Here is a 20,937-nt window from a genome sequence, read left to right as displayed (position 1 = left end):
TGGGCCCCCACAATGGGAATTTCTGGATGGAGCAACAGGCCAGGATAATTCCATTATTTCATACTATCAGCCGACCCCCTAGACCCCCTCTGGGGTGTTACCTACGGGTTAGAAGTTTGATATACACAAAATAGGTCAGATGTCATTTTTCTGGGACCATTGTTTCTAGGTATGGGAATGCAAAGTTTTGAGTCCTGAGTAACTTCAAAGCTTGTGAACGCCTGTGCCAAACTACAGCTTTTAAACACTGATCTTTTTGGCATCCGCTGTTGGCTTAGGGCCCTTGTATTTACGGGACCGCTTCTCCTGGTATGCCCCGCAGAGGACCTTAAGGTCCATGAATAATCATAGTTTAGAGGTCCCGGGCCCTAAGGAAGTTGGAGTATCCTCCACCAGGGCCAGGGCCTTCTCAGTGATGGCTCCGACCTGGTGGAATGCTCTGTCCCATGAGACCAGGGCCCTGCAGGATTTAACTTCCTTCCGCAGGGCCTGTAAGACAGAGCTATTCCACCTGGCTTTCAATTTAAACTTAGCCTGATCTTTTATTCCCCTTCCTTCCCTCCCCCTCCCCTTTTTATGAAGATTACCTGCTGTGGGATCCCACAGCTAATTCTCCCCTGGTCTCCTCGCTGGCCCAAATAGGACTATTTTAGCCAGCTAGCCCTGGTGATCATCTAATGTTTATTGGATGGACTTCCCCCCTAAATTGATTTTTGAATTCTGAATTTATTGTTATTCACATTTTATACTGTATTTTATGCTGTTTTTTGTTGCATCAATTAAGTGTTTTACATTTGTTGCTAGCCGCCCTGAGCCCAGGTTTCTGAACCGGGAAGGGTGGGGTATAAATAAAAATTTATTATTATTTATAAGAGACATGGGACGCGGGTGGCGCTGTGGGTAAAAGCCTCAGCGCCTAGGGCTTGCTGATCGAAAGGTCGGCGGTTCGAATCCCCGCGGCGGGGTGCGCTCCCGTTGTTCGGTCCCAGCGCCTGCCAACCTAGCAGTTCGAAAGCACCTCCGGGTGCAAGTAGATAAATAGGGACCGCTTACTAGCGGGAAGGTAAACGGCGTTCCGTGTGCGGCTCTGGCTCGCCAGAGCAGCGATGTCACGCTGGCCACGTGACCCGGAAGTGTCTCCGGACAGCGCTGGCCCCCGGCCTCTTAAGTGAGATGGGCGCACAACCCTAGAGTCTGTCAAGACTGGCCCGTATGGGCAGGGGTACCTTTATAAGAGACATGGAGTGTGGGGGTGGACTCAGATCCCTCTGTTAGCTACCCCCAAGTGTAGTGTGGGGTGCAGGCTTGGGCAGTGTGTGTGGAGGTCCTGAGCTGCCCAGACAACAGACTCTCAGCCTTGTTGATGTGGTCCAAAGGAAAGGAAAGGAATATGTTTGGCAGCAGCTTGGCTGCAGGAGTTGACGGAGGGAGGTGTGCAAGACACCATTCAACCGTCTTAGGGATTCCACTCTGGATTTGTGTAGGGTTCACCTGTTTCTTCTTCTGAAGATGTCCCGCAAGGCAGCTGAGGTTTCGGATCAGAGTTTTCCTTCTAGAAATTAAAGTTCAATAACATCTGGAGAGAAACCTCTTGGCCTCCACCCCTGTCCGTTTTTGACTTTGTTGTTGTTGTTTAGTCGTTTAGTCGTGTCCGACTCTTCGTGACCCCATGGACCAGAGCACGCCAGGCACTCCTGTCTTCCACTGCCTCCCGCAGTTTGGTCAAACTCATGCTGGTAGCTTTGAGAACACTGTCCAACCATCTCGTCCTCTGTCGTCCCCTTCTCCTTGTGCCCTCCATCTTTCCCAACATCAGGGTCTTTTCCAGGGAGTCTTCTCTTCTCATGAGATGGCCAAAGTATTGGAGTCTCAGCTTCAGGATCTGTCCTTCCAGTGAGCACTCAGGACTGATTTCCTTCAGAATGGAGAGGTTTGATCTTCTTGCAGTCCATGGGACTCTCAAGAGTCTCCTCCAGCACCATAATTCAAAAGCATCAATTCTTTGGCGATCAGCCTTCTTTATGGTCCAGCTCTCACTTCCATACATCACTACTGGGAAAACCATGGCTTTTACTATACGGAACTTTGTTGGCAAGGTGATGTCTCTGCTTTTTAAGATGCTGCCTAGGTTTGTCATTGCTTTTCTCCCAAGAAGCAGGCATCTTTTAATTTCGTGGCTGCTGTCACCATCTGCAGTGATCATGGAGCCCAAGAAAGTAAAATCTCTCACTGCCTCCATTTCTTCCACTTGTTTTTGACTTTACAGAAGCTGAATGGGAGTTGTTTCTCCATGGGTTCATATCATGTCGCTGCTGTAATGTGTGGATCAATCGTGTGGGCGCTTTACAGCTTCCCAGTACGTTTCTGAGCACAATTCAAAGTGTTGGTGCTGACCTTTAAAGCCCTAAATGGCCTCAGCCCTGTATACCTGAAGGAGCGTCTCCACCTCCAACGTTCTGCTCGGACACTGAGGTCCATCTCCCAGGGCCTTCTGGTGGTTCCCTCATTGCGAGAAGTGAGGTTACAGGGAACCAGGCAGAGGGCCTTCTCGGTAGTGGCGCCCACCTTGTGGAACACCCTCCCTTCAGATGTGAAGGAAATAAGCAGTTATCCTATCTTTAAAAGACATCTGAAGGCAGCCCTGTTCAGGGAAGTTTTTAATATTTAATGCTGTACTGTTTTTAACATTTGATTGGGAGCCACCCAGAGTGGCTGGGGAAACTCCGCCAGATGGGTGGGGTATAAATAATAAATTATTATTATTATTATTATTATTATTATTATTATTATTATTACAGACAATTGTTAACTGGCTGGCATTGGGGATGGCAATCAGGTGGCAATCAGCACAATTGGTCCCGCCCATCTATAGTAGCAGACTTCTTAATGTTTCAGCAACCCAATGAGATGAACCTATCAAAATGATGACTTACTGTCTGAAGGCACATTGCCCTAGCTCTGATTTACAGAATTGCCTGAGATACCCTGCAGGAACACTAGATGACAGCAGACAGTAGAACGTATGCAAACTTCCTGTGGTTTCTATCTCCAAAATCACTTTATCCATTTCTTGGTGAAGCGAAACCTGAACATGAGTAGGGTATCAATGGTCACAGAGCATAAACTGTAAAATAGACTTTACTATCAAACAATGGCTTAAAGGCAGGTGCGTTTGTATGTGTGTGGTGGCTGAGAGAATAAACCTAGTGTTTCCCACCAGTGTTACCAGTGAAGTTGGCTTACTGGAAAAAGAAGTCATTGAAGGGCACTGACCACATGGGTAAGTGGTAAATATTGTTAACGGTAAAGGTAAAGGTAAAGGGACCCCTGACAGTTAAGTCCAGTCACAAACGACTCTGGGGTTGCGGTGCTCACTTTATTGGCCGAGGGAGCCGGTGTACAGCTTCCGGGTCATGTGGCCAGCAGGACTAAGCCGCTTCTGGCAAACCAGAGCAGCACACGGAAACGCCGTTTACCTTTGCGCCGGAGTGGTACCTTTTTATCCACTTGCACTTTGACTGCTTTTGAACTGCTAGGTGGGCAGGAGCAGGGACCGAACAATGGAAGCTCACCCCGTTGCGGGGATTAGAACCGCCGACCTTCTGATCGGCAAGTCCTTGGCTCTGTGGTTTAACCCACAGCGCCACCCGCGTCCCTTAATGGTAGCTTGGTCCTATTGTTGCAGACACTGGGGCACAATGTACAGAATAGCAGTGTGCTGGGAGAGGGAGAAAAAGTGAGAAGAGTTCTGCTGGATCATCCCAAAGGTTTTACCTAGTCCAGCATCTTCCAGCAGTGGCCAATTAGATGCCCCTGGAAAGCCCATAACCAGGATGTGAAGATGCTGGCCCTTTCCCATCGTTTGCCCCACATCAACTGGTTTTCATAGGATTTCTGCCTCTCATTCAGGAAGTTCTCTTTAGCTATTTGATGAATAGTCATTGATAGATCTTGTATCTATAGAGGCTCCCTGTATGTTTTGGAAACAAAACGTCAGCCGTGACCCTGATACACAAAGGGACACACACACCATTTCCCCATACAGTGGTACCTCAGGTTACATACGCTTCAGGTTACATACGCTTCAGGTTACAAACTCCGCTAACCCAGAAATAGTGCTTCAGGTTAAGAACTTTGCTTCAGGATGAGAACAGAAATCGTGCTCCGGCAGCACGGCGGCAGCAGGAGGCCCCATTAGCTAAAGTGGTGCTTCAGGTTAAGTAAAGTTTCAGGTTAAGTACGGACCTCCGGAACAAATTAAGTACCCACCTGTTGGTTCACTTCACAGAATCTGAAAAGGGGAACTCTTGTCTTGATGCAAGTTCCTTTGTAGGGCCACAGTGAATACGTCACATGAAACTCTCCAATGGTGCCTACTGCTTTTGCCCATAGATTTCAGAACATGGGGTTCAGTCTGCCAATAAGGAGATACACAGCTTTATTAAGGTGGCTGTTGAGGTCTAGCTTTTCCTTCTTACCCAGGGTGAACTTATTCCACGGGATAAGGTAAAGGTAAAGGGACCCCTGACTAGTCGCGGATGACTCTGGGGTTGCGGCACTCATCTCGCTTTATTGGCAGAAGGAGCTGGCGCACAGCTTCTGGGTCATGTGGCCAGCTTGACTAAGCCGCTTCTGGTGAACCAGAGCAGCGCACGGAAACACTGTTTAACTTCCCACCAGAGCAGTACCTATTTATCTACTTGGACTTTGATGTGCTTTTGAACTGCTAGGTTGGCAGGAGCAGGGACCGAGCAACGGGAGTTCACCCCATCGCGGGGATTCGAACCGCTGACCTTCTGATTGGCAAGCCCAAGAGGCTCAGTGGTTTAGACCACAGCGCCACCCACGTCCCTCCTATTCCATGGGATACAGGAGTTAATGCTCTTTATGTTAATAAACTATGGTTCATGGCACCATGGACTAGTGCCATAGCCACACACTCCTTCCTAAGGAGGTGTAAGGGTAAAGGGGATGGCCAAATAATTTCACCAGGCTTCTAGAACCTCAGGGATAAAAGGAGCTGGGTTGAATTGAAAGGGTGCCCGTAGAACTTTCCTGGATCATCATGAGTAACAAGAAGGCATGAGTTTAGTTGGAAGACTGAAGACAACGTCCGTCAGGTTGTTGTTTTTTTAATTTTTTAACATATAAAACACATACATATACATTTACACAATACACGTACACAACACACTACCTAATTTTCATAACATAAAACTTACCTACATTACTCTATATCATAGCTGTCAACCGTCCCTTATGTGGCGGGAAAGTCCCTTATCCCAGTGCCGTGTCCCGCTGCTGTCCCTTATTGATGATGTCCCTTAAATTTCCCGGGTTTCAAAGGAAGCAGCTCCTCTCCCTCCCTCCCTGCCGGCCAGGGAGGAGGGAGGCTCCAACTGTGTTGCTTGGCTGCGTTGCTCACCCAATAAGGAATCTAAGAACGACTGGGGGGTGGAGCTTGCATGCCTTGTGCCGATCAAATCGGCCGCGTTGCCTGGGGACTCGCCTTTGCTCAGCGCTTCCCAGCGGAGAAGTGACGCTCATTTTCCTTGCTGCATCCCCTTTGCCGGGTTGCTGCGCTGTGGGAACCACCGCTTGAGGCTTCGTTTGGCTGCTGGCTGGGCTTTCTGCCTTTGGCTCGGAGGGGCTCAGAAGTTGAACACACCTGTGCCTGGAAAATCCCTTATTTTGACAACTGATCCCTTATTTTCGAGGTTGCTGGTCCCTTATTTTCAAATCTGACAGCTATGCTCTATATAATACCTACCTACACTATACATACATACCTACATACCTACCCCACACGGACACCCACCAAGTGACTTGACTTCCAGCCGTTCTTGTTACGCTACTTTATTTTCCAACTAGCTTAAACGCATTTCATTATTTCTTTAATCTCTTCTTTTCTCTTAACTTTACTCTCCTTTCACTCTAATCATTTTCTGGATTCACTCAGTATCTGTCAGAAATTCTACTTTTCCCACATAAATTTTGATGTATTCATTAAAGATAGCCCACTCCTTATTCACTTTTGGTACCATATCTCCTCTTATCCTCCCTGTTAGTTCGGCAACATGGAAGTATTCCATCATTTTAGGTCAGGTCATTTTGACCACCTTCTTTAGTAATTACCGTATTTTTCGTCCCATAGGACGCACCGGCCCATAGGACGCACCTAGTTTTTTGGGGGGGAAATAAAGGAAATTTCCCCCCCTTTATTTCCCCCCCAAAACCAGGTCAGGGAATCCAAACCAGGTCGAGGAACAGCGGGATGGCGGCGCTGCGCCTCCCCGCTGTCCCCCGAGCTTGTGGGGCTGGCCGATGTCTGCCTGAAGTGCGGGGCGCTCTGCTTCAGTGCGCCCCGCGCTCCGGGCAAGCAGGCTGCTATTCGCAGCCTAGGGAGCCCGGCAGGAACTCCCGTGGGCTCCCCAGGCTTGCTGATAGCTTCCTGAAGCCTGGAGAGCGAGAGGGGTCGGTGCGCCATAGCTGTCAACCGTCCCTTATTTGGCGGGAAACTCCCTTATCCCAGCGCCGTTTCCCGCTGCTGTCCCAGATTGATGATGTCCCTTAAATTTCCCGGGTTTCATGCTTGCTCGGCTAGGGAGGGAAGCAGCGGCTCAGGGTCCTCCGCCGTGAGAGAGAGCATGCGCGCGAGCTGCCACATGAGGAGACGGGTGGCGGCGGGCGAGCAGGCAGCCCCTCTCTTGCGAGACTTCCACCGCGCTGCCAGGGGAAGCCGGAGGGGGCAGTGGTGGCTGAGGAGGTGGCCTGAGGGAGGAGGAAGAGGAGGGGATGGGGAGGGATGCAGAAGGGCAGCGCTTCAGCTGCCGCGTCGCCGCCGCAACCGCCTCATGCCGGGCTTGTGGGCAGCATGGGCGAGAGTCTCTCTCCCTCTCTCTTGGTCAGGGAAGGGCCGATGGAACTCCTCGCACCAGGACGACGGCAGCCCCAACGTGCTGCTTAGCATACCCTCCAATCAGTGCAGCATCTTAATGTAGTGATTTCCCCCTCTGCATCCCTTTCATAACTCTATTTTTATAAATCATTTGTCCATCCATAGTTCAAATTTTCACTACAAGTTTTCTGTCAATCCTACCAATGTATGTAACTCTTTACAATAGCATTTCAAATAAATGATAAACTTTCCCCATTCTTTATTAAAGAGGTCATCTTCCTGGTTTCTAATTCTGCCTGTAAGCTTTGCCAGCTCGACGTCGTTCATCAGTTTTGTCTGCCACTCTACTTTGGTCGGAGTTGTAGACCCTTAGGATCATCTAGTCCAACCCCCGCAAAACACAGTCAGTCGCAGCCAAAGCAGCATGGCTCCATCAGTGGCGGATTTCTGCATAAGCTAAGCAAAATCCCTTATTTCGGCTGCTGATCCCTTATTTTCGAGTCTGCCGGTCCCTTATTTTCAAATCTGTAAGTTGACAGCTATGGATCCGGCCCAACTGCTTTCTAAATCCAGCCCGCGGACGGTCCAGGAATCAGCATGTTTTCACATGAGTAGAATGTGTGCTTTTATTTAAAATGCATCTCTGGGTTATTTGTGGGGCATAGGAATTCATTCATTATTTTTTTTCAAAATATAGTCCGGCCCCCCACAAGGTCTGAGGGACAGTGGACTGGTCCCCTGCTGAAAAAGTTTGCTGACCCCTGATCCTCAGATCAAAGGTCCACTGAGGTAGGGGTAGCCAGTGTGGTACTGTCCAGATCAATACTCTGACCAGTCCCAGACAGCACAGAACCGCCCTGAGACCTCCAGGTATAGGGCGATATATAAATTCAACAAATAACAATAGTAATCCCTGGTCTAGAACGTCGTCTTTCCAGCGGAGAATGCTTTGGGGAAGTATACAAGCAGGGCAAGAAATCAGCAATCCTTTCCTCCCCGGAAGGTTCCATGTTCAGGGCTAATAGCTGTACCCAGGGCTGGATTTAGGTTTAGGTTTAGATTTAGGGCAGGATTTCAGGGCTAATAGCTGTACCTAGGGCTGGATTTAGGTTTGATGAGGCCCTAAGCTCTTGAAGATAATGGGGCCCTTTATATGTCCAGCTGTCGTTTGTCAACAACAAATTGTCACTGTTTTTTGTGTTGAATATATGCTATATGGTATTTTATGGACCTACACAATACAAAACACTGTTGCTGTATGTAGGTTTTATTTAATTTGTTTTTTTATCTTATATTTTGGAAATGCATGTCCAGGTTTTTTTCCTTTAATTTTTTGGGGGCCCCCAAGAGAGTGGGGCCCTAAGCTATAGCTTGTTAAGCTTATATGTAAATCCGGCGATGGCAGTACCATTCTGTTTTGGATGGCACAACCACGTGAATGGTAATGTCTGAGTGAATTTAGGAAACTTCTTTGTTGTTACTGCTTTGATTCCTTTTTTCATTTCCAGAGATTTCACTTTTCTCACGCTTCTTTTGTCTCTTAGGGCTTTCCTCCCAGGAAAAAAACCCCACAGCTCTTTAGTGCTCATTTGGAACAAATGGCCATTCGGGTTTTCTCCAGATGGATGTTTGCTCCAGTTTAGAGCTAAAGAGCTCCCTAGAAAGGAAGATGGCAAGGGGGAAAGCAGAAAACTGCTTGCCTAGAAACATGTCTAGAAACCATGGGGCAAACAGAAGTGTGGAAATGCCCTTAGCTGGCAGTGTGTGTGTCACACAGAATCCCTCAGAGGTACCCTGTTCGATTCCTGCACCAGTCTATCACATGCCACATTACTTGGCCATATCTCTAATTCCCACAGGTCCACATCCTTAATTTTAAACTCTATTAGTATACTGTACTGCATTTGCTATACTTAAGAACTAATCTCATGTAGACATTCTCAGTGCCGCAGGAATAAAAGAGGCTCCGGAATATGACTCTGCGAGGGAGGTTTGTTTCCTCCCTGGATCTCCCTTGAGAACAGCGATGTTCTTTTGGCAAAATGATCTCTGTAACCTTGCTAAAATTAAGCCCTATTCTACTCTAATTTACTCGAGTAAGTCAAGTTTCAGTTCACCGTTTCAAACAGTGTGTGTGAAAGAAATAGGAAACTTTGTTTAGTGGTTCCCACAACATTATGGTGTTTCCTTGGTGTGGTTTAAAGAAGTATTATTATGCCTAACTGATATTTATAGTTTCCTTGCATCATTTAACTCAACCCCCCCCCCCTTCAGGAAAGGAAACACGGGTATGGCAGTTGGAAGCAAGTGTATTGTTCTTGTAAATCTGTCCCTGAGAACTTTCCAGTTGAAAACCGTGGAAAAGTCATGAGTCAGTGTTTAATTTGCTGTTTACAATTTTGCTTGTTTACGGTTTTCCAAAAGTAGATTAAGCAATACCCTTAAGTATATGCTATTATGGATGAATGAAGCATAATTACATATAATACGTATTTATTAATTCCTACCTCTAATCTACAATGTAATTTATTCCAAACAACAAATGCCCAGAGTTGTTCACCCACTATCCAGAAACAAGGGATCGTGTCCCCACAACTCTATTACTTCCTCACTCTTGAGAGATAGGAGGAACATACTGTGGAAAGAATTGATGGAGCCTCAGAAACTGGAAAACTTTACTGGAAGTTGATATAGTAGGAGGCATTAGAAAAAAAGGCAAAGGACCCCTGGATGGTTAAGTCCAGTCAAAGGCAACTATGGGGTTGTGGTGCTCATCTCACTTTCAGGCCAAGGGAGCCGGCCTTTGTCCACAGAGTTTTCCAGGTCATGTGGCCAGCAGGACTAAACCGCTTCTGGCGCAATGGGACACCGTGACGGAAACCAAAGCACACGGAAATGCCATTTAGCTTCCCACCGCACTGATACCCATTTATCTACTTGCACTGGTGTGCTTTTGAACTGCTAGGTTGGCAGGAGCTGGGACAGAGGAATAGGAGCTCACCCCGTCACGGGGATTTGAACCGCCAACCTTCTGATCGGCAATCCCAAGAGTCCCAGTGGTTTTAGACCACAGCACCACCCACATCAGTAGGAGGCATAGAACTAATTGGAGACACGTCTCCCTAAAAAAATAAAACTAGATTTGAGGCAACACCAGTATTGGGAGCCGTTTAAAGATTTCCATCATATATGCAACACACATACATGCATGCAGTGGAGATTTAAAATCAAGGTTTTTTGTCTCTGAGATGGGCTGCCTTGCCAGGCCGACAAACCCCCTCTGCCCCTCACATCCCTGTACAGTACCTGCAGACCACTGGAACCACAATTGGTCTCCTCTGCTCAATCCACCAGAGCCTGTCTCTGTATTAACTCTCTGAGGGTTTGAGAACCATTGGTTACCCTCACTTGCTTTAGCTGGCTGGTCAAAGCCTTTCCTGGGGTGTGGCTGCTGCTACACGCTGATGGCTTTTACAGACCCTCCAAGTGTCCCTATTTTCCAGGAACATCCCTAATATGGAGAAGCCGTCTCGGTTTCTGATTTGATCCCACAATGCCCCACTTTTCCTTAATATGTCTCTATTTTCATTGGAGAGATGTTGGAGGTTATGGAGTTATCCAACCCCCGAGCTGTCTGAAGACAATCCTGTATAGGGAAGGTTTTTTTAAAAAAAAAAAAAAAAGTTTAATGTTTTATTATGTTTTTATATATGTTGGAAGCTGCCCAGAGTGGCTGGGGCAACCCAATCAGATGGGTAGGGTATAAATAGTAAAATTATCATTATGGAATGGGACATCCCTATTCTCACTGGAGAAATGTTGGAGGGCCTCCTTTTAGAAGCCACAGGCGACCATTACAAGACATTTGTACTGACAGTAAACACAGGACGAAAGTAATATATGGAAGCATTTAATGTGCCTTGTTTTCATCAAGGTAAACCACATTCTTTGTTATTTTAATTCCAGTAAAACCAAACCAAATACAAACAGCCAACAAGAGTACAAGTCCCTGCTCTCTGAGGACAAAGGGCAGCAGTGAGGGAGGGAGGCAAGGAGTCAACTCACTGCTCTATTAGTGGGGAGGACATTCACTGTGTTCACCTCAGCTATGGTAGGATGGATGCTTGGTGGCCCAGAAGACAAAGGATAAAACCCGCATGCGGGGAGGGAAAACCTAAAACCAGTGGGCCGGTCCCTTTCCCCTAGAGCAGCAGAAAGACAGATCAGATAGGTGTGGAAACCCCTTGTCACACTGGCTACCAATTGTACAGGAAGGTAGTGAGAGACTGCTTACGAAGGCCTGCCAGAGCCCTGCCGGAGCCAGTCTTCCTGAGCAAGGCGATGGTGCAGGGAATGGATGGGGGCAAGACAGAGGGGGAGGTCTCTTTAGTCCACCTCCTCCATGCGTGAGGCATCCTCGTCTCCTTCCAGAGGGGGAATATCTTCAGAGACAGCGGCACTAGGCTCTTCAGCACCAACCTCATCTTCCTCAATCCCGAGTCCCAGCTTGATCATCCTAGAGATACGGTTGGAGTGAGTCTGTGGGTCCTCCAAGGAGAAGCCAGAGGAAAGCAGTGCTGTCTCCAAAAGCAGCGCCACAAGGTCCTTGACGGCCTTGTCGTTCTTGTCTGCCTCGGCCTTCTGACGCAGCGTCTCTACAATGGGGTGGTCAGGATTGATCTCCAGGTGCTTCTTGGCCATCATGTAGCCCGTGGTGGAGTTGTCTCGCAAGGCCTGGGCCTTCATGATACGTTCCACGTTGGCGGTCCAGCCATAGGTGCTGGTGACAATACAGCAGGGCCAGGAGACCAGCCTGTTTGAGACCGTCACCTTGTCAACTTTCTTCTCCAGGATTTCCTTCATGAGTTTGCAAAGGTTCTCAAACTTGGCTTTGCTCTCCTCCATCTTCTGCTTCTCGTCCTCATCCTCTGGCAGCTCCAGCCCTTCTTTGGTGACGGACACCAAGGTCTTGCCATCAAATTCCTCCTGCTGCTGGACGCTCTACTCATCAATGGGCTCTGTCATGTACACCACCTCAAAACCACGTCTCCTCACTTGCTCCACAAAGGCAGAGTTAGCCACCTGCTCCTTGCTCTCACCTGTGATGTAAGAGATGCTTTCCTGGTTTTCCTTCATACGGGACACATATTCGGAGAGGGAATTCATCTCATCGCCGGAGTGGGAAGTGTGGTACCGCAACAGTTCTGACAGGCATTTCCTGTTGGTAGAGTCCTCATGGATCCCCGGCTTGAGATTTTTGGAGAAGGCCTCGTAGAACTTCTTGTAGTTTTCTTTGTCCTCCGCCAGCTCTGCAAAAAGCTCCAGGCATTTCTTGACGATGTTCTTGCGAATCACTTTGAGAATCTTGCTTTGTTGCAGCATCTCACGGGAGATGTTCAGGGGCAGATCCTCGGAGTCCACTACACCCCGGATGAAGTTCAGGTACACTGGGATGAGTTCATCACAGCTGTCCATAATGAAGACGCGCCTCACATAGAGCTTGATGTTGTTCTTTTTCTTCTTGTTCTCAAAGAGGTCAATGGGGCCCGGCGTGGGATGAAGAGAAGCGCCCGGAATTCCAACTGCCCCTCCACAGAGAAGCGCTTAACAGCCAGATGGTCTTCCCAATCATTAGTCAAGCTCTTGTAGAACTCGCCATACTCCTCCTGAGTGATGTCATCAGGGTTTCGAGTCCAGATGGGCTTGGTCTTGTTCAGTTCCTCCTGGTCGATGTACTTTTCCTTGTTCTTCTTGGTCTTCTTCTTGCTCTTGCCACCTTCCTCCTCTTCATCTGAGCCCACATCTTCAGTCTTGGGCTTCTTCTCCTCATCCTTGGGGGCTGCCTCTTCATCCTCCTTCTCCACTTTTTCCTTTTCCGCCTCATCGTCGCTGATTTCCTTCTCACGCTCCTTCTCCAGATAGAGGGTGATAGGGTAGCCGATGAACTGGGAGTGCTTCTTCACCACTTCCTTGATGCAACGTTCCTCCAGGTATTCAGTCTGACCTTCCTTCAGGTGCAAGATCACTTTGGTACCACGGACAATGGGTTCGCCATGGTCAGTTTTGACAGTGAAGCAGCTGCCTGCAGATGACTCCCAGGCATACTGTTCATCATCGTTGTGCTTGGTGATAACCACAACCTTCTCAGCCACAAGGTAAGCAGAGTAAAAGCCCACACCGAACTGTCCAATCATGGAGATGTCTGCACCAGCTTGCAAGGCTTCCATGAAGGATTTGGTGCCAGACTTCGCAATGGTGCCCAGAATGTTGATAAGGTCTGCCTTTGTCATGCCAATACCGGTGTCCACCAAGGTGAGGGTGCGATCATGGGGATTGGGAATGATATCTATCTTCAGCTCTTTGCCACTTTCCAGCTTTGAGGGATCTGTCAGACTCTCATAGCTGATCTTGTCCAGTGCATCAGAGGCGTTGGAAATGATCTCCTGCATAAAGATTTCCAGTCCTTCAGCTGAGATCCAAACGCTCTGGAATTCGCCTCAACCTGTGTTTTTTTATTAAAAAAAGAAGAAGGGGGGAAAGGACAGTCGTCAAGGACAATGGGAGCTGTAGTGAAGCAACCCCTGTAGGAAGGCCCCCAGCCTTCTCCTCGCCCCGTGCAAAGGTTCCCTTCCTCTTACCTAGTCTTTTGGGGGGAGGCTTGGGCAGCAGCCACAGCGGTGCACGATCGAGATCCTGCAAGAAAGAAGGGATCTTTGAAGCACTGCTTCTTGGGGTCGAATCCTGTTGACTGCTTTCGCAGTGGCATCTGGGTGGCCCCTGGGAGAAGAGGAGGGTGGACCAGATGGCCCCTTGGCCTGATCCTGCAGGCCCTCCTTGTGTGTTTCCTAAGGCCCCCCTCCTCCCCCCTGTCCCATTACCTCAGGGGCGAGAGGCCGTCGTCTGGGCTCCAGTCCCTCCCGGAGGAATGCGGCGGTTCCATGGCTGTACTTATCCCTCGCTGCAAAACAAACAGAGACATCAGAAGGCTCCTGTCTCCCAGCCACACTAGCCCCAGTCTGGGGCAGGAGGGTGGGGGACCTGAGAAGGGGGCATTTCCACTTACCTGATCTTAGAAGGGCTCCCCACTTCTCCACCGTACGGGCGTCCGACCGGCCTAGCACAGAAGCAACAGCCAAAGTCTCCTCCCTCAGCTGAGAAGCTGTTTTAATGGGAGGAAACTTTGGCTGCTGCTTCTGTGCCAAACCGGGCCGGGATGGAGCCATGCCCGTACGGAGGAGGGGCAGTGGGGATGCGCCGCGAGGGACGACAGCCGGGAACCGCCGGGATGTTGCTTGGTTCATTCCGGGAGCCGGCGCTGGAGCCTCATCCCTGGAGGCGTGGCCCTGTGGAGGAAGAAGGACATCGCATGAGAATGGAAGCCACAGGTGGGACTCCCAAAACATGTTTCACAAGGATCCCTTCATTCCCTCTGCCCTCGTACCTGATGTTCGCCACGCCTCTCCAGGGATTTCGCCAGAACAAAATATGTGTTGGGGAAAGGCTCCCACACTGCAAAGAAAAAAGAAACATGAGCAGGCGCCTGGCTCCCTGCCATGCTAGCCCCAGTCTGGGGCATGAGGATGGGGGACAAGGGAAGGAAGCATTCCTAAAATATGGGGCACTCAGTGGGCATTTCCACTTACCTGAGCTGGGAGCCTTTCCCCCTTTGTTCTGGCCGGCCTCTCGCCTAAGGAAGAAACAAGCTCAGTTAGTATGATTGGGGGAGACAGGGAGAATTCTGGGATTGATCTCCACCAGAGCCAGATTATTCAATGGGCAGAGTAGGCCTATGGGCCAGGCAACAACGGATCAGAATAAGTACTGTTTGTTTTGCCTATTAATTATTGTTGGTTGCTAAAATAAAAAACGTATCAGGATATGATTTGCAAGGAGCCCAGGGATATTTTGACTGCCTAGGGGCCTCCACAGGTTTCAACCTGGAACTGTGCCCAACCAAGGGCCAACTTTGGGCTCTCAAATGTCAAGGGCCTCCTGTACGCAGAGCCGTAGCTGAGTGATCTTGCGCCCCTGGAGAACCGTCCAGATCGCGCCCCCTAGCCACGGTCGAATGAGCTCTTCTTTCTGCCTCTCCTCCAACCCTCCACCCATTCAATTCACCCTCTATTAAAAACCTTTTCTTATGAGGCAATAGCCCAGCACACCGGCCGTGCCATCCTCAGACTGCCCCACCCCTGCCACAGAAGGGCACAGCATACCTGCTGATGTTGGTTTTGGACGTGGCACCGCTGGGCTGCTGCTTGGCCGGAGCCCTGACTGGCACTTCCAAACCACGGCCCTGCAAAGGAAGAAGGGCATTTTACTCTCCTGCCAAAGGCATCCACTCTAGGGGACAGGGGTCCCGTGGGCCCTCCCCAAAGATTTTCTTCTGGGGCAGATCGCCGTCCATATTTTCTCTCCCCACAGCCACATCAGGGGGCGGCCAGCCAGCGGAGGGACCTAGGGGGCAGGTGGGAGGGTGATGGCCGCTCCCTGCAAGGCCCTTTCCACCTGGCCAGGGGGCCAGGCCCAGACCCACCAGCCAGCCCCACTGAAGAGGCTCCCCAAGGAATTAACATACCACAATCTCCAGGGAGATTTGTTTATGCTGATGTCTTCCTGCCTGAGAACCTGTGAGACAGAAAGGAAAATAAAAACAGAGGAAGTTACCAACCAGTACCGTATTTTTCGCACCATAGGACGCACCGGACAATAGGACGCACCTTGTTTTAGAGGGGGAAGAACAAGAAAAAAAATTCTCCCCCTCTCTGCCCAGCGCCCCTTCAGTGAAGCGGCAGGAGGCGCTGCGCAGAGAGGGGGAGAATTTCCCCCCTCTTGTTTCCCCACTCTAAAACAAGGTGCCGTTCTTTTATATATATATATATATATATATAAATTTTTATTAGTTTTCCAACATAAATTTTTTAAACATACACAACGCAATACAAAAACAAACACAACATATAAAACACGTATAGGTTCATAACCCTCTTTTCATTTACCCTCTTTCACCGACTTCCCCATGCCTCCCTTTTCTGCATCTCTAGTTAGTAATTTTTCCAGCAACCCCTTACTTCTGCCAATAAAACAAGGTGCCGTTCAGGCGGCTTACCTTGGAAACCTGGAGAGCGAGAGGGGTCGGTGTGCACCGACCCCTCTCGCTCTCCAGGCTTCAGGTTCCTTTCGACCCGCTCTTTGGGGCTGGCGGAGGGAAGCCCACCACCAGCCCCAAAGAGCAGGTCAGGGAGCAGCGGAAAGGCGCAGCGGAGAGGCTGCTGCCATAGTCGCGCATCACCTTTCCAGCTGGGAGAGGGTCGCGGGGCTATGGCTTCTTCGCTCCATAGGACGCACACACATTTCCCCTTCATTTTTGAAGGGGAAAAAGTGCGTCCTATAGAGCGAAAAATATGGTAATTCACAACAGAAAATATCCTGCCCACAGCCAGCCCTGGCTGGGCTCCAAACTCCAACCATCTTCTTACCAGCCAGATGCACTGACCCCTTGCAATTCTGCATGGGGTGGAGAAAGGGGAGAGAGAAGCGTTTTGCTCTCTGTCCCTCAGGACATGGATATGAGAGCCACATCATGCAGCCCTCTCAATATCTCAAGGGCCGTCACAGGGAGGAAGGAGAAAGATTGTTTTCTCCTGCTCCAGAAGCCCTCAGGACCTGAAGCCGTAGATTCAAGCTACAATAAGGAGATTCTGACTCAACTTCAAGAAAAGCTTTCTGACAGCAAGAGCTGTTTGACAGTGGGAAGAAATCCCTCAGTGGGCAGTAGACTCTCCTTCCTTGGAGGTTCTTCAGCAGAGGTGGGATGGCCATCTGCCATGGATGCTTTAGCTGGGGGTTGGTCTAGATGACCCTTGGGGTCCCTCCCAACTCTACAATTCTATAATCCTATGGGGTTCCAGGTTCTTACCTTTGCGAAGGTCAGCCATAGCAGTGTAACTCAGTAACTCAGTTCACAGTAGTGGGGCAGAGTTATGCTATTAAAGCGAGTCTGAATGTTGGGGGGGAGGCAGTTGAGAGTTGGTTGAGAGTGGTGGGTTCTAGAAGGGGGGGGCAAGGGACGGCTTCTGATTGGCTGCAGGAGCTTCCTGCTCTCAGAAGGAAGCCATGTCAGATGTTGGGCTTCCAAAGAACGTTCCCAAGCCGGACACTCACTTATAATTATTTTATTTGTTGAATTTATATTTCACCCTTTCTCCCGAAGGAGGCCAGAATGACATGGGATGTGGGTCTATTCTGGGCAGTTTCCCGTAGATATGACACAGCTGAGGCACAACTGGGAACATTGTGTGAATAAAAACCACTGACTTCAAAGTGCCAAAACTTACCTGCTTCTTTAGATGTGTGTCAGTAATGAAAACAATAGTGGCTAGATTTCTTATTCTGTTGGATTGTTGCTTGATTCTGGCTTCCTCACATATAAATGTGGCAGACACACTTAAAGAACAAATACTGTTGCTTCCATCATGCCTACTTGGACCCATCAACCCTTACATCCGTGCCCTATTTTGCATGCTGAAATAATTCAATAAATACAGACAACAGCAACAACTGTGGGGCTGTGAAAAATTCACTCTGTGTGTTTTTCTCTTATATTGTTAGTTGCAGAAGAAGAGGGTGGGGCTCTTCGTCTCCCTGCCCATCCCTTTCCCCACAGAAGCAGCCTTCCGCTTTCCTTTCACTTGGCTGAATCAGGCCCCACAGGTTTAATCAGATGTGCATCCAAGGGCCAATTCTGACTATCTGTACTATCTGCACCCAGTTTACTGTGCGGTCCTCTAAGGAGGCCTTTCCCATCCAGTGTCCTGTTTTCCAAAGAGCGTTGTTGGTAGCGATGGCCTTGGCTATCCATGCCAATGAGCCTTTGATAGGATGTCCATCGCTTAGGAGTCCCAGCGAAAGCATAGCAGAAGGGGTGCTGCTGCCGCTATGGAGCTTGTGGCAGAGCTTAGGCTCTTCACTCTTCCTTTAGCATCATAGGATTGTGGAGATCGGAGGGACCAACCACAAGGACAATCCGTCTGCCTGCAATGCAGGAATCTTTCAACCAAAGTGGGGCTCAAACCCACGACCCTGAGGTTAAGAGTCAGGCTCTCCTGGCTGAGCCATGATTGGTGGTCAGCATTGAATCTCGGCCTCTCTGGCAGTGAGGAGCATTGCCCCCCCCCCTTTGCCACATTTGGGGGTGTTTTTGGAAGAAGCTGGAGGCCACCCCTGTATACTCTCCCATATTACATATTTAAGGTTACATGTTATCTTTATCATCCCCATTCTATAAATCAGAGCTTCCTAATCTTAAACACAATACAGTGCATAGCTGTCAAGTGTCCCTTATTCCAGCGCCATGTCCCACTGCTGTCCCTTATTGATGGATGTCCCTTAAATATCCCTTAAATGATGTCCCTTAAATTTCAAAGGAAGCAGCTCCTCTCCCTCCCTCCCTGCCGGCCAGGGAGGAGGGAGGCTCCAACTGTGTTGCTTGGCTGTGTTGCTCACCCAATAAGAAGTCTAAGAACGACTGGGGGGTGGAGCTTGCATGCCTTGTGTGTGGCTAGTTAATGCAAGCTGAGGGGTTTTTTGAATGCTGGACGCCATTTTGTTGCACGTGCTGCTGCAAACTTTGCAGTGCAAAGCCAGGCCGGGGAGCCATCTTAAATTGAGGCTGCATAGGCCTTGTGGTGCATTTGATTCAGATTCTATTCCGTTGAACCTCTGGTTACAAAGTTGGTTGGACAGTGTTCTCGAAGCTAACCAGCATGAGTTTGACCAGACTGCAGGAGGACAGGAAGACTGGAGTGCCTGGAACAGGTGAGGCTGCAGGTCCCTTATTTTCAAATCTGTAAGTTGACAGCTATGATACAGTGGTACCTCAAGTTAAGTACTTAATTCGTTCCAGAGGTCCGTTCTTAACCTGAAACTGTTCTTATCCTGAAGCACCACTTTGGCTAATGGGGCCTCCTGCTGCTGTTGCGCCGCTGCTGCGCGATTTCTGTTCTCACCCTGAAGCAAAGTTCTTAACCTGAAGCAATATTTCTGGGTTAGCGGAGTTTGTAACCTGAAGTGTATGTACCACTGAGGTACCACTGTATATCTGGAATAAGGTCTTGGGGCTTACTTGCATATGAAAAGATTTTAACCCAAAGATATTGGAAGTAATAATAACTACCCCCTGACAGTTATGTCATTTTAATAATCCATCATCTCTTTTTTCCCTTTATTAGTATTCTTCTGGAGACTGGAGGGTTCTGCCTCAGAACATACAGGTTGATTCTGTGACAGACCAGAACTGAGATGTAACTGTCATCTCAACAACCATGCAACAACTATGTTGTTTCTATGTTGCACGCTACTTGGAGATTTTAAAAAAATTAAGAAGTTTATATAGTGGTACCTCGGGTTACAGATGCTTCAGGTTACAGACGCTTCAGGTTACAGACTCCGCTAACCCAGAAATAGTACCTTGGGTTAAGAACTTTGCTTCAGGATGAGAACAGAAATCGTGCAGTGGTAGCGCGGTGGCAGCAGGAAGCCCCATTAGCTAAAGTGGCGCTTCAGGTTAAGAACAGTTTCAGGTTAAGAACAGACCTCCAGAACGAATTAAGTTCTTAACCCGAGGTACCACTGTAAATGCTTTTAAATATATTTAAATAAATAAATATGTGGCATAAATGCTACAGAAAACTCTTTTGGCTTTTAGCATTTAGGTGAAGTTTGTGAGTTGTTTTTTTATAGCTGTGTTCAGTATTCCTTGTCTGTCTGTGTTAGCAGTGTTTTGTGGTGTGAATACACTGCACACAGTCCTGTACTGTATTATCATAGGCAGTCAGCTCCACAATTATGTTTTTTTCTGACAGTCTTATTATTCATCGTTTCCACCAGCCAGCAAGCAATAAAGCAACCTAGATTTGTGGCAGACAATTTTATTCTCTACTCACTGTAAAAAAATATACCAGTATACTACTATTATTGCCACCCAAACCTTGTGGGCGTATTAGCCAGCCTTCTGACTGATGCAAAAATTGGGGTTGGGCTTTTGCTGCCCAACTCCCCATGGGACTCTGAGACCCCTAAGTCCATGATGCAATGCAATCATAACTCTGCTACATGCGTGTGCCAGTGGCGTAGCGTGGGTTGTCAGCACCCGGGGCAAGGCAAGTAATTTGCGCCCCCTAACCCGTGGATTTGCGCCCCCTAACCCGTGGATTTGCGCCCCCTAACCTGTGGATTTGCCCTAACCCCAGATGTTGCGCCCGGTGCGGCCGGCCCCCCCTGCACCCCCCACGCTACGCCACTGGCGTGTGCCCAGGGCCAGATTTAGATTTGATGAGGCTGCAAGCTACTGAAGGTAATGGGGCCCTTTATATGTCCACCTGTCTTTTGTCAACAACAAATTGTCGCTGTTTTTTGTGTTGAATATGTGTTATATGGTGATTTATGGACTTAATTGGTATCTAAAGCCATTTGCACATAACAAAATATGTATTTGATCAAAGTAATTATTGAACTGAAATACAGTTAAGAAGAAGTATATTAACAGTGAAATTAACAGTATATTAACAGTGAAGTAATTTCGTTGTCCCCGAGAGGGGGCAATGACAATAAAGATATTATTATTATATTATTATTATTTTTGGGGGCCCCCAAGAGAGTGGGGCCCTAAGCTATAGCTTGTTTAGCTTATATGTAAAACCAACACTGGCTAGTGTATTCATGGGGGTGGAGAGTGGAGGAGAGAATGAATGAGATGGATCTTGCTGTTTTACTGCGTGCCTGAATCTCTGTGCTTTTGCAGGCAAGGAAGATAGACCTGTCAAGTTCTCCTGAGACAAAGAATTCCAACGCATTGGGGCCACCACTGAAAATGCCCTGCCCTGATTCCTTATTGGCTTGTACCAAACACGGAATGCAGAGCAATATTTTGACATCGTATCTCATGGGGATAGTCACAAAAGGAGCATTAAGGGAATGTCAAATACTGTCTTATACGGAAGGAGACAGCTCGGTATTGCCTCTGTGGGCTGCTGGCCTGG

The 20,937-nt window shown here is 48.6% G+C and overlaps 1 pseudogene; it reads right to left on the bottom strand.

The window, feature by feature from the left end:
- Positions 1 to 10,832: 10,832 nt before the first annotated feature.
- LOC114581544 (heat shock protein HSP 90-beta pseudogene) lies at positions 10,833 to 13,376 on the bottom strand (annotated as a pseudogene).
- Positions 13,377 to 20,937: the final 7,561 nt, after the last annotated feature.

The sequence above is a fragment of the Podarcis muralis genome, chromosome 13, assembly GCF_964188315.1.
Source record: "Podarcis muralis chromosome 13, rPodMur119.hap1.1, whole genome shotgun sequence".
In the NCBI taxonomy this organism is placed as follows: Eukaryota; Metazoa; Chordata; class Lepidosauria; order Squamata; family Lacertidae; genus Podarcis; species Podarcis muralis.
This window is presented reverse-complemented; position numbering and strand designations above follow the sequence as displayed.